At 47.0% G+C, this 11677-nt stretch overlaps 1 pseudogene; it reads left to right on the top strand.

Annotated features, from left to right (window-relative positions):
• Positions 1–712: 712 nt before the first annotated feature.
• On the top strand, positions 713–6390 carry LOC101053882 (small ribosomal subunit protein eS24 pseudogene; annotated as a pseudogene).
• The last annotated feature ends 5287 nt before the right edge of the window (positions 6391–11677 follow it).

The following is an 11677-nucleotide window of genomic DNA, read 5'->3' on the forward strand; positions in this document are numbered from 1 at the left end:
TCCCTCGCGCCCTCGCCTTGCGGTCCGCCTCTGCGCACGCGCACAAGAGAGCGTGGGGGCGCGCCTGGGTGGAGAGTGGAGCGCTCCCTCCGGCCTCCAAGCCTCAGTCTGAAGCTGGACCCAGAGGGGAGAAGGGAGGGGCGAGAGAGGGTGAGGCCGCGGGCGCGCTCCCTGCGGCCGCCTGATAGGGTGCGCGGCGTTACGAGCACACCCCTCGGGAGTCGCTGCCTAGCCACCACGCAGGCGCAGCGCCCCCGGGGACACGCTTTACGCACCGCGCACCGCCATCCCTTCCCGGGGTCGCTCTCCGGCCCGCGCTGCGGTTTCTCGCACAGCGTTTGTCGGGTGTGTGGAGCTGGAGGTCTGGGCTCAGCGACGGGCTTGGGTGGCCATGTGTTCCCGTGTAGGTGGAGCTCGTAAACGCGAGAAAAAGTCGTGCCCTGGGTCATTTAATAGCTTCTCTGCTAGAACGAGACTCCTTCCGGCTTGCCACCCGCTTCCCTCCCCCCCGCCAGGGCCAACCCTGACTGGGAAACTTGAGCGCTCCATCCCGGTTCACTTCTAGAGCAAGAGTTTGAGATGGAAAACCTGGCCATGCTGCTCCTGTTGGGATGATGTAATCCTCTCAGCCTCTTCCTGGGCGAGGAGAGGAAGGCTGAGGAACACCTGGGCGCAGGAACAACCACCCCGCGAAGTGGAAGGTTATGTGCTGATGCTTAGAGAACCTGCGCTACGCCTCTGCCGGCCTTTAGGAATCCGGGAGAACCCGAGAGCTCTCCGCAGAGGAGGCGGAGCCTCTACCTGCCGCCAGAGTCGTACTACTGGGTTGCAAATTGAAAGGTGGGCCGGGCGAGGTGGCTCTTGCCTGTAATCCCAGCACTTTGGGAGGCCGAGGCGGGTGGATCACGAGTTCAGGAGATCGAGACCATCCTGGCTAACACGGTGAAACCCCATATCTGCTTTAAAAAAATACAAAAAAATAGCCGAGCGTGGTGGCACGCGCCTGTAGTCCCAGTTGCTCTGGAGGCTGAGGCAGGAGAATCGCATGAACCTGGGAGGCAGAGGTTGCAGTGAGCCGAGATCTTGCCACTGCACTCCAGCCTGGCGACAGAGCGAGACTTTGTCTCATTTAAATAAATAAATAAGTAATTGAAAAGTGGTCAAGCCTACCCCCAATCCGACACAGCCTCCATCCTCACATCCTCTCTTCATTTGTTTTACCCACTTCCGACCTCTCTCCCCATCAGTCCTATTTACACCGCTCTTTTTCTCTTCTTCCCTTCTGTAGTTACAATATGTATGCTGCTGACCTTCCATTCTCAGGGTCATCCATCCCTTAAGCACGCCTAGGTGTGCTGGCACAGGAGTCGAATCTGGTGAGCTGGTTCAGCCTGATAAAGTGGAAAACGCTGAGACGTGGAAAGTAAGAAACAGGAATAGAAAAGTAAAAACTACATTTTTACACACACCTCCCCACAATCGCCAAGTCACCAAAATGTGTATTTGACGTGTAATTAAAGATAGACTTTCAGGCAATTCTGTCTTACATTTCTGTCTTACATTTCAGTCTTACATGTTTCCTTTCTTCCCAACCACCCCTAAGGCATGCTTGCCAAGGATACTCGTTTTCACTAATCCATCTCTCTTCAGTCATTTTCTCTAATTGCTCCTAGTCATGTCACTTAAACCTTTTTTTTTTTTTTTTTTATGTGAGACAGGGTTTCACTCTCACCCAGGCTGGAGTATAATGGCAGATCTCAGCTCACTGCAGCCTCCGCCTCCCAGGTTCAAGTTACTCTCCTGCCTCAGCCTTCTCTGTAGCTGGGATTACAGGCGTGCGCCAACACACCTGGCTAATTTTTTGTATTTTTAGTAGACGTGGGGTTTCACCACGTTGGCCAGGCTGGTCTGAAACTCCTGACCTCAGGTGATTCACCCGCCTCAGCCTCCCAAAGTGCTGGGATTACAGGAGTGAGCCACCGCACCGGGCCTCACTTAAACCTTCTTGTCCTCTCTGAATCATTCCGACTTCAGCTGGGAATACCTTAAGATAATAATTCTAAAATAGACTAGCTATGCAAATCACAAAGTGAGCGATGTTGAGTGCAGCACAGGTGTGTTATCAATTCAGAGTCAGAAGGAAAATCTTTTTACCTTGATTATTCCTTTCAAAATAAGTTAGATTAACTCAAGCCCCAATGTTACAAAGTATCTTAAAAGTCTTGCTGGGCGCAGTGGCTCATGCCTGTAATCCCAGCACTTTGGGAGGCCAAGGTAGGCGGATCATGAGGTCAGGAGTTCGAGGCCAGCCTGGTCAACATGGTGAAACCCCGTCTCTACTAAAAATACAAAAATTAGCTGGGCATGGTCCCAGCTACTTGGAGGCTGAGGCAGGAGAATCGCTTGAACCCGGGAGGCGGAGGTTGCAGTGAGCTGAGACAGTACCATTACACTCCAGCCTGGGGACCAAAGTGAGACTTGGTCTCAAAAAAAAGTCTTAAGTGTTTTTAAGCTGGATACAATGACTGAACCTGTAGTCCCAGCTATTCAGGAGGCTGAAGTGGGAGGATTGCTTGAACCCAGGAGTTTGACACCAGGCTGGGTAATAGAGTGGACTCCATCTGTGAAAAAATGAAGTGTTAAAGATCTTGTGTGCTTGTTTTGAGGGTCTTGTTTGTTTTGAGGGTTTTAAGGGTCTTGCTTGTTGCACAGGCTGGAGTGCAGAGGCCTCAATGCAACCTCAACCTCCTGGCCTCAAGCAATCCACCTTGGCTCCCCAAGGTGCTGGGATTACAGGCATGAGCCAACACACCCAGCCAAGATTTTTTTGTGTAGAAAGCCTAATTCGGTCTGGGCATGGTAGATCATGCCTGTAATCGCAGCACTTTGGGAGGCCGAGTCGGGCAGATCACAAAGTCAAGAGATGGAGACCATCCTGGCCAAAATGGTAAAACGCTGTCTCTACTAAAAATATGAAAATTAGCTGGGTGTGGTGGTGTGCACCTGTAGTCCCAGCTACATGGGAGACTGTGGCAGGAGAATCACCTGAACCTGGGAGGTTGCAGTGAGCCAAGATCACGCCACTGCACTCCAACCTGGCAACAAGAGCAAAACTCCATCTCAAAAAACAAAGAAACAAACAAAGAAGCCTAATTTGGAGAATAATACCACTACATAAATTTTGGGGATAATGGACAGTTTAAAAATTTGAAAAATCCAATGCAAATGATAAATATTTGAGGTGATGGATACCCCCATTACCCTGCTTTGATCATTATACACTGTATGCATGTATCAAATATCACACGTCCTTCCATAAATATGTACAAATATATATCAGTAGAAAAGATTTTTTGACTTTATTTTTTATCCTGTAACCAACAATTTTATCACTTAGAAACTTTTCCCCATGAACTCATATTCTGAAACTTTAGGAAGTAATTACATTTATTAACAAATTATTAATCATAGAATTTTTTTTTTCTTTTCTTTTCTTTTTTTTTTTTGAGACGGAGTTTCACTCTTGTTACCTAGGCTGGAGTGCAATGGCGTGATCTCAGCTCACTGCAACCTCCACCTCCTGGGCTCAGGCAATTCTGCTGCCTGAGCCTCCTGAGTAGCTGGGATTACAGGCACCCGCCACCAAGCCCAGCTAGTTTTTTGCATTTTTAGTAGAGACGGGGTTTCACCATGTTGACCAGGATGGTCTCGATCTCTCGACCTCATGATCCACCCGCCTCGGCCTCCCAAAGTGCTGGGATTACAGGCTTGAGCCACCGCACCCGGCCCCAGATTTTTTTTTTTTCTTACATGAAGTCTGACTCTTTTACCCAGGCTGGAGTGCAGTGGCACAATCTCAGCTCACTGCAACTTTTGCCTCCTGGGTTCAAGTGAATCTCCTTCCTCAGACTTCCAAGTAGCTGGGATTACAGGCACCACCACACCCATCTAATTTTTGTATTTTTAGCAGAGACAGCGTTTAACCATGTTGGCAAGGCTGGTCTTGAACCCCTGACCTCAAGTGATCCGTTCTCTTCAGCCTCCCAAAGTTCTGGAATTACAGGCATGAGCCACTGCGCCCGGCCCCTGGACTACATTCCTTATAAAGCAATTTTGAAAAAAGCACAAACCCTAAACTAGGAAACGAGCCACCATGCCTGACCAGGATGGTCTCAAATTCCTGACCTCAGGCGATCTGCCCTCCTCAGCCTCCCAAAGTGCTGGGATTATAGGCATGAGCCACTGCACCCAGCCAGAAACATACCTTTTTTTTTTTTTTTTTTTTGGAGATAGGGTCTCTGTCACCCAGGCTGCAATGCAGTGGAGCAATCACTGCTCACTGCAGCCTCAACCTCTCGGGCTCAAGCAATTCTCCCTCTTTAGCCTCCCCCGCATCTGAGTCTACAGATGCGCACCATTACGCCTGGCTAATTTTTATATTTTTTGTAGAGATAGGGATTTGCCATGTTGCCCAGGCTGGTCTTGCACTCTTGGGCTCAAACAATCCATGCACTTTGGCCTCCCAAAGTGCTGGAATTACAGGCGTGAACCACTGTGCCCAGGCATAATTCAACCCCTGCACATAACCCACTGATGAGCAGTCTGAGGCTCAGAGAAATTAGGGCCTTTCCAGAGGCCATAATTCGAGCCCTGAATGCAACCTACTGATGAGGAGTCTGAGGCTCAGAGAAGTCAGAGCCTTCCCAGAGGTCACACTGTTAATGCAGAATTTAGACTATATGGGTAAGGGAAAAGAGAAGAAAACCTCCACAAGACATCATATTATGTCAAGGTGAGAATTGGGAGGATTGAGAGGCTCAGCCAGTACTTAGCATTTGGATTCTCTAAAGTTAATTAAAGGTTTTGCTGGAGTGAGGCCTAAGCATCAAGCTGTATCTATGCCAGTGAAGCAAGCAGAAGTGATCAAGGGATGGAAGATCTCTGACTCTAGAAAAAAGAATAAAATGGGGATCTACATAGGCCTAAAGGATAAACTTGGAGTTATGAAGAAATCTTTCACAAAAGTGGAAACAGTGAAAGAAAATGCCAATCTAGTTCTAGTTTAGGGCTTATGCTTTTTTTCAAAATTGCTCTATACAGAATGTAGTCCAGAGGCCAGGTGTGATGGCTCATACCTGTAATCCCAGTTCTTTGGGAGGCCAAGGCGGGCAGATCACTTGAGCTCAGGAGTTCAAGACCAGCCTGGCCAACTTGGTGAAACCTCATCTGTACTAAAAATACAAAAATTAGCCAGGCATGGTGGCAGGTGCCTGTAATTCCAGCAACTTGGGAGGCTGAGGCAGAAGACTCGCTTGAGCCTGGGAAGCTGAGGTTACAGTGAGTTGAGATTGCATCACTGCACTCCTGCCTAGGTGACAGAGCAAGACTCTGTCTCAACAACAATAACAGAAAATGTAATCCAGGCTGGGCGCACAGGCTCATGCCTGTAATCCCAGAACTTTGGGAGGCCAACGTAGGCAAATAGCTTAAGTCTAGTAGTTCCAGACCAGTCTAGGCAACATAGTGAAGCCCCATCTCTTAAAAATTAAGAAAAAAAATTAGCCGGACATGGCTGTGCGCTCCTGTGATCCTAGCTGCTTAGAAGGCTGAGGTAAGAGGATTGCTAGAGCCCTGGAGGCAGAGGTTGCAGTGAGCCATGATTCTGCCACTGCACTCCAGCCTGGGCAACAGTGAGACAGTGTCTCAAAAAAAAAAAAAAAAAAAAAAGAGAGAAAGAAAGTAGTAGTACAAATATTTGCAAAGCCAAGAAAAAAAAAATAGTCAGATTTGTATGTTTATACTATTAATTAAGGTATTATCTCTATATTTTTCTAGAAAAAGCACAGCCGACCAGCTTGTGGTTCTAGTCTTCAACTTAAGCATTTAAGATCTGCCTCTACCTTATAAAAAAATGCCTGCCTCGGGATAGGCCGCCATCACGAATGACACACTAACTATCTGCACTAGAAAGTTCATGACCAACCGACTGCTTCAGAGGAAACAAATGGTCATGGATGTCCTTCACCCCGGGAAGGCAACAGTGCCTGAGACAGAAATTCGGGAAAAACTAGCCAAAATGTTCAAGACCACACCGGATGTCATCTTTGTATTTGTATTCAGAACTCATTTTGGTGGTGGCAAGACAACTGGCTTTGGCATGATTTATGATTCCCTGGATTATGCAAAGAAAAATGAACCCGAACATAGACTTGCAAGACATGGCCTGTATGAGAAGAAAAAGACCTCAAGAAAGCAACGAAAGGAACGCAAGAACAGAATGAAGAAAGTCAGGGGGACTGCAAAGACCAATGTTGGTGCTGGCAAAAAGTGAGCTGGAGATTGGATCACAGCCGAAGGAGTAAAGGTGCTCAATGATGTTATCTATGGCCGTTGTGGATTTTTCACGAGAAGCTTAATAAACTAAAAACTTTCGTGTGAAAAAAAAAAAAAGCCTGCCTCCAAAGATATTGAGGCAGGATCATCTTTACCACTGTTCCCACTCATGTTCAGTCTCTATACATGATTTCTTTTGTTTTTTTTTTTTTAGATAGAGTCTCGCTCTGTCACCCAGGCTGGAGTGCAGTGGCGCGATCTCGGCCCACTACAACCTCTGCTTCCCTGGTTCAAATGATTCTCCTGCCTTAGCCTTCCAAGTAGCTGGGACTGTAGGCACCCACCACCACACTTTGCTAGTTTTTTGTATTTTGAGTAGAGACTGGGTTTCACCGTGTTAGCCAGGATGGTCTTGATCTCCTGACCTCATGATCCACCTGCCTCGGCCTCCCAAAGTGCTAGGATTACAGGCATGAGCCACCGCGCCCAGCCCCTATACCTGATTTTTTAATCTTTTATCCCTCCCCAACTTACTCTCAGTGTTCTTCCTAAGAATGGAGTCTTCCCTGGAAGGACCAGCCCACTGCTACGTCATCATCTTGTTGTAAAACCGTCCCCTCCAGTCTCCAGGACTTTGTGTATTTATTACTGCTTGTTTCCTGTGTTCACACCCACAGTCTTCCTGCAGGGACTTCATGAGAACAGATCTTGGTTGGACTTTCCTGATGCTAAATACTGATAGCCTAGCGGCTTGCAGCCTGTCAGTATTCTGCTCTGCCTGCATGTCTTGACTCAGGCCTCCTCTTGTTAGAAAATGATTGGTCTACCGGGCATGGTGCCAGATGCCTATGGTCCCAGCTTCTTAGGGGGCTGATGCAGGAGGACTGCTTGAGCCTGGGAAGTAAAGGTTGCAGTGAGCCAAGATCCTGCCACTGTACTCCATACTGGGCAACAGAGCAAGACCCTGTCTCAAAAAAAGAGAATAAAAGAAAATGATTGCCCCGGGAGTCTTCCCCAGCCCATTGGATGTGTTCGTTCTAGTCCACTGCCAAGGATGCCTTAATTCTGAAATGCTAATCTCAGTTGGCATTTGAGGGGCTCCAGGCCCTAGCCAATGAGTCTTATTTTCTACCCTAGTTTCTACATGCTAACCACCAGAGAAGGTGGATGAGTCTTCTTTCCCACAGTATCTTCTCTGTTCCCACAGTAAACTTCTGTGTTCAATCGAGTCTCCTTCCTCAGTCTCCCAAGTAGCTAGAACTGCAGGAATGTGCCACAATGCCTGACTAATGTATTTTATTTTTTTGTAGAGATAAGTTCTCACTATGTTGCCTGGGCTGTTCTTGAACTCCTGGCCTCAAGCAGTCCTCCTATCTCAGCCCAGTGTCTTACACATAGTAGGGGCTCAATAAACAATTAAATTGTATCTGGGCCGGGCGCGGTGGCTCAAGCCTGTAATCCCAGCACTTTGGGAGGCCAAGGCGGGTGGATCACGAGGTCGAGAGTTCGAGACCATCCTGGTCGACATGGTGAAACCTCGTCTCTACTAAAAATACAATAAATTAGCTGGGCATGGTGGCTCGTGCCTGTAATCCCAGCTACTCAGGAGCTGAGGCAGGAGAATTGCCTGAACCCAGGAGGCAGAGGTTGCGGTGAGCCGAGATCACGCCATTGCGCTCCAGCCTGGGTAACAAGAGCGAAACTCCGTCTCAAAAAAAAAAAAAAAAAATTGTATCTGTATTGGGACAGATGTTGGAAGTCATAACTAATTTCCTGCTCCATGCAGAAATGCTGCAACCAGCCTCAATGTCAGCATGGCCAGTGAGCTTGCCTTGCAGACAGCCGATTGCAGGGCTGGGTATTTCTGACAAAAAAAGCGTTCTATAGAATGAGAGTAACTGGCTTTCTTTAACATCATCCATTTGTTTTAATTCCATCCTCTAGAGCAGGCGTCCCCAAACTTTTTACACAGGGGGCCGGTTCACTGTCCCTCAGACCGTTGGAGGGCCACCACATACTGTGCTCCTCTCACTGACCACCAATGAAAGAGGTGCCCCTTCCTGAAGTGCGGCAGGGGGCCAGATAAATGGCCTCAGGGGGCCACATGCGGGGCCATAGTTTGGGGACGCCTGCTCCAGAGCAACACAGAAAACCCCAATTTCACATGACAGCACTTTAACTATCTGAAGATAGTATTGGTGTTTTCCTCTAGGCTGCTTCAAGTTAACCCTCTCTCTCTTTTTCCTCTTCTGAGGTGTTGAAAATCTTTTCATACAAGATGATTCTCAGAAAACTACCATCACCATCATTCTGCTTTGCTTATGTGTCTCTTAAAGTGTGACACCCATAATTGAACATTGTGCTTGAGTTGACGGCATAATTCCATAGAAATACCCAGATTAAGCTACCACTGGCAGGTAATAGAAATGCCTAAGACTAAGATGGTTTGAAAACCACCTTGCGGGTTAACTGCATTGTAACTAAAGAGCTATACAATAAATTATGATTGCCGGGCGCGGTGGCTCAAGCCTGTAATCCCAGCACTTTGGGAGGCCGAGGCGGGTGGATCACAAGGTCAAGAGATCGAGACCATCCTGGTCAACATGGTGAAACCCCGTCTCTACTAAAAATACAAAAAATAAGCTCGGCATGGTGGCGCTTGCCTGTAATCCCAGCTACTCGGGAGGCTGAGGCAGGAGAATTGCCTGAACCCAGGAGGCGGAGGTTGCGGTGAGCTGAGATCGCGCCATTGCACTCCAGCCTGGGTAACAAGAGCAAAACTCCGTCTCAAAAAAATAAATAAATAAATAAATAAATAAATAAATAAATAAATTATGATTAACATTACATTTCACATTTAGAAATTTAAAATAGACCAAGAAGGCTAGGCACAATGGCTGTGCCTGTAATCCCAACACTTTGGGAGGCCGAGGAAGGAAGATCACTTGATTCCAGGAATTCACAATCAGCATAGGCAACATGGCAAGACCCTCTCTCTACAAAAAATAAAATTAGCTGGGCGTGGTGGCTCACGCCTGTAGTCCTAGCTGCTCAGGAGGCTGAGGTAGGAGGATCACTTGAGCTCACAAGTTCAAGGTTGCAGTGAGCTGTGGCAGTGTCCCTGCACTCAAACCTGAGAGAAAAAGGGAGATCTTGTTTCAAAAAATAAAATAAAACTAACAGAAGAACAGGTAATTCACAGAAGTGTATCACTATATGAAAAAACATTCTAATACAAAACATTCAAATTTGTAACTGGAGAAATTAAAAATTAATAAGACAATATTTTCCATCTGTCAGCATGGCAAAAATTAGAAAGATGAATAATACCAAGTGCTGGTAAAGATGTGAAGAGGTGAGAACTCTCATGCATAGCTGATGGGAATTCAGTCTGGTCCAGCCATTCTGGGAAGCAACCAGGCAATGTTTAGTAAAAAATGTACATACCTGTGACTCAACAGCACCATTCCTGGGGGTGTCCAAGAGAAATTCCCCCATAAGTTCATCATGGCTTTGTTTGTGGTAGTTAGATGTTGGATTGGAAACAATCTAAGCATCTGTTACTAGGAGAATAACTAAATAAAATACAATGGATGCTCACTGAGTTAGACCAGATCACAAAGGGTTGTCTTGAGTTTGAAAATTGGCTATTACAGCCGGGCGCGGTGGCTCAAGCCTGTAATCCCAGCACTTTGGGAGGCCGAGGCGGGTGGATCACGAGGTCGAGAGATCGAGACCATCCTGGTCAACATGGTGAAACCCCGTCTCTACTAAAAATACAAAAAATTAGCTGGGCATGGTGGCACGTGCCTGTAATCCCAGCTACTTAGGAGGCTGAGGCAGGAGAATTGCCTGAGCCCAGGAGGCGGAGGTTGCGGTGAGCCGAGATCGCGCCATTGCACTCCAGCCTGGGTAACAAGAGCGAAACTCCGTCTCAAAAAAAAAAAAAAAAAAAAAAAAAAAAAAGAAAATTGGCTATTATGACAATTCAGACCTAAGTTAGCACTTCTGCTTTTTTTTTTTTTTTTTTTTTTTTTTGAGACGGAGTTTCGCTCTTGTTACCCAGGCTGGAGTGCAATGGCGCGATCTCGGCTCACCGCAACCTCCGCCTCCTGGGCTCAGGCAATTCTCCTGCCTCAGCCTCCTAAGTAGCTGGGATTACAGGCATGCACCACCATGCCCAGCTAACTTTTTGTATTTTTAGTAGAGACGGGGTTTCACCTTGTTGACCAGGATGGTCTCGATCTCTCGACCTCGTGATCCACCCACCTCGGCCTCCCAAAGTGCTGGGATTACAGGCTTGAGCCACCGCGCCCGGCCACTTCTGCTTATTAATAAACTGGCAGCCAGTCATGGTGGCTCACACCTGTAATCCCAGCACATTGGGAGGCCACAGTAGGTAGATCACTTGAGGTCAGGGGTTCGAGACCAGCCTGGACAACATGGTGAAATTCCATCTCTACTAAAAATACAAAAAAAAAAAAAAAGAAAGAAAAAGAAAATTAGCTAGGTGTGGTGGCACAGGCCTGTAAATCCCAGCTACTCGGGAGGCTGAGGCAGGAGAATTGCTTGAACCCAGAAGGCGGAGGTTGCAGTGAGCCAAGATAGTGCCACTGCACTCCAGCCTGGGTGAGAGAGGGAAATTCCCTCTCAAAAATAAATAAGTAAGTTATAAACTGGCAAACAAGCTAAGCAAAGAACAATGCTTTCCTATTTCCTCACAGAAACATCCCCAAGTTCTGATGATCAGTGCAGGCCTTACCCATGGCCTATCCCACACTCAGAGAGAGAAAACTGGTCTAATGAGATCAGAGTTGGGACTAGCTTTTTTGGTAGGATTAGGCTCAGGAGGAGGTCAGGTCAGCATTCAAGGGCCTACCACATACCATAAAGAAAGTTTCTTGTATTATTGCATGGATAGCAGGCTTCCCATGGACTATCTCACAGGCTCTATTAAGCTTCTAACTGCACCTTCAGCAACATGGTGAACTGAAATGAAGGAAAAAGAAAATGATTTATAAAACAATGCCATTCAAGTAAATTACAAAAACCAAAACTATACTTTCTTTTATGAGGTGTCACACATGTTTAATAACACATCAAACATATTACACATGGAACCTATGGAAGAAGAAGGCAATGAGAGGGAAGAAGGAGGAAAAATAGGCTGGGCTCAGTGGCTCATGCCTGTAATCCTAGCACTTTGGGAGGAGTCTGAGGCAGGCAGATCATGAGGTCAGAAGTTCGAGACCAGCATGGTCAGCATGGTGAAACCCTGTCTCTACTAAAAATACAAAAAATTAGCCAGATGTGGTGGCGTGTACCTGTAGTCCCAGCTACTCTG

The sequence above is a fragment of the Saimiri boliviensis genome, chromosome 1 (genome assembly GCF_048565385.1).
Source record: "Saimiri boliviensis isolate mSaiBol1 chromosome 1, mSaiBol1.pri, whole genome shotgun sequence".
In the NCBI taxonomy this organism is placed as follows: domain Eukaryota; kingdom Metazoa; phylum Chordata; class Mammalia; order Primates; family Cebidae; genus Saimiri; species Saimiri boliviensis.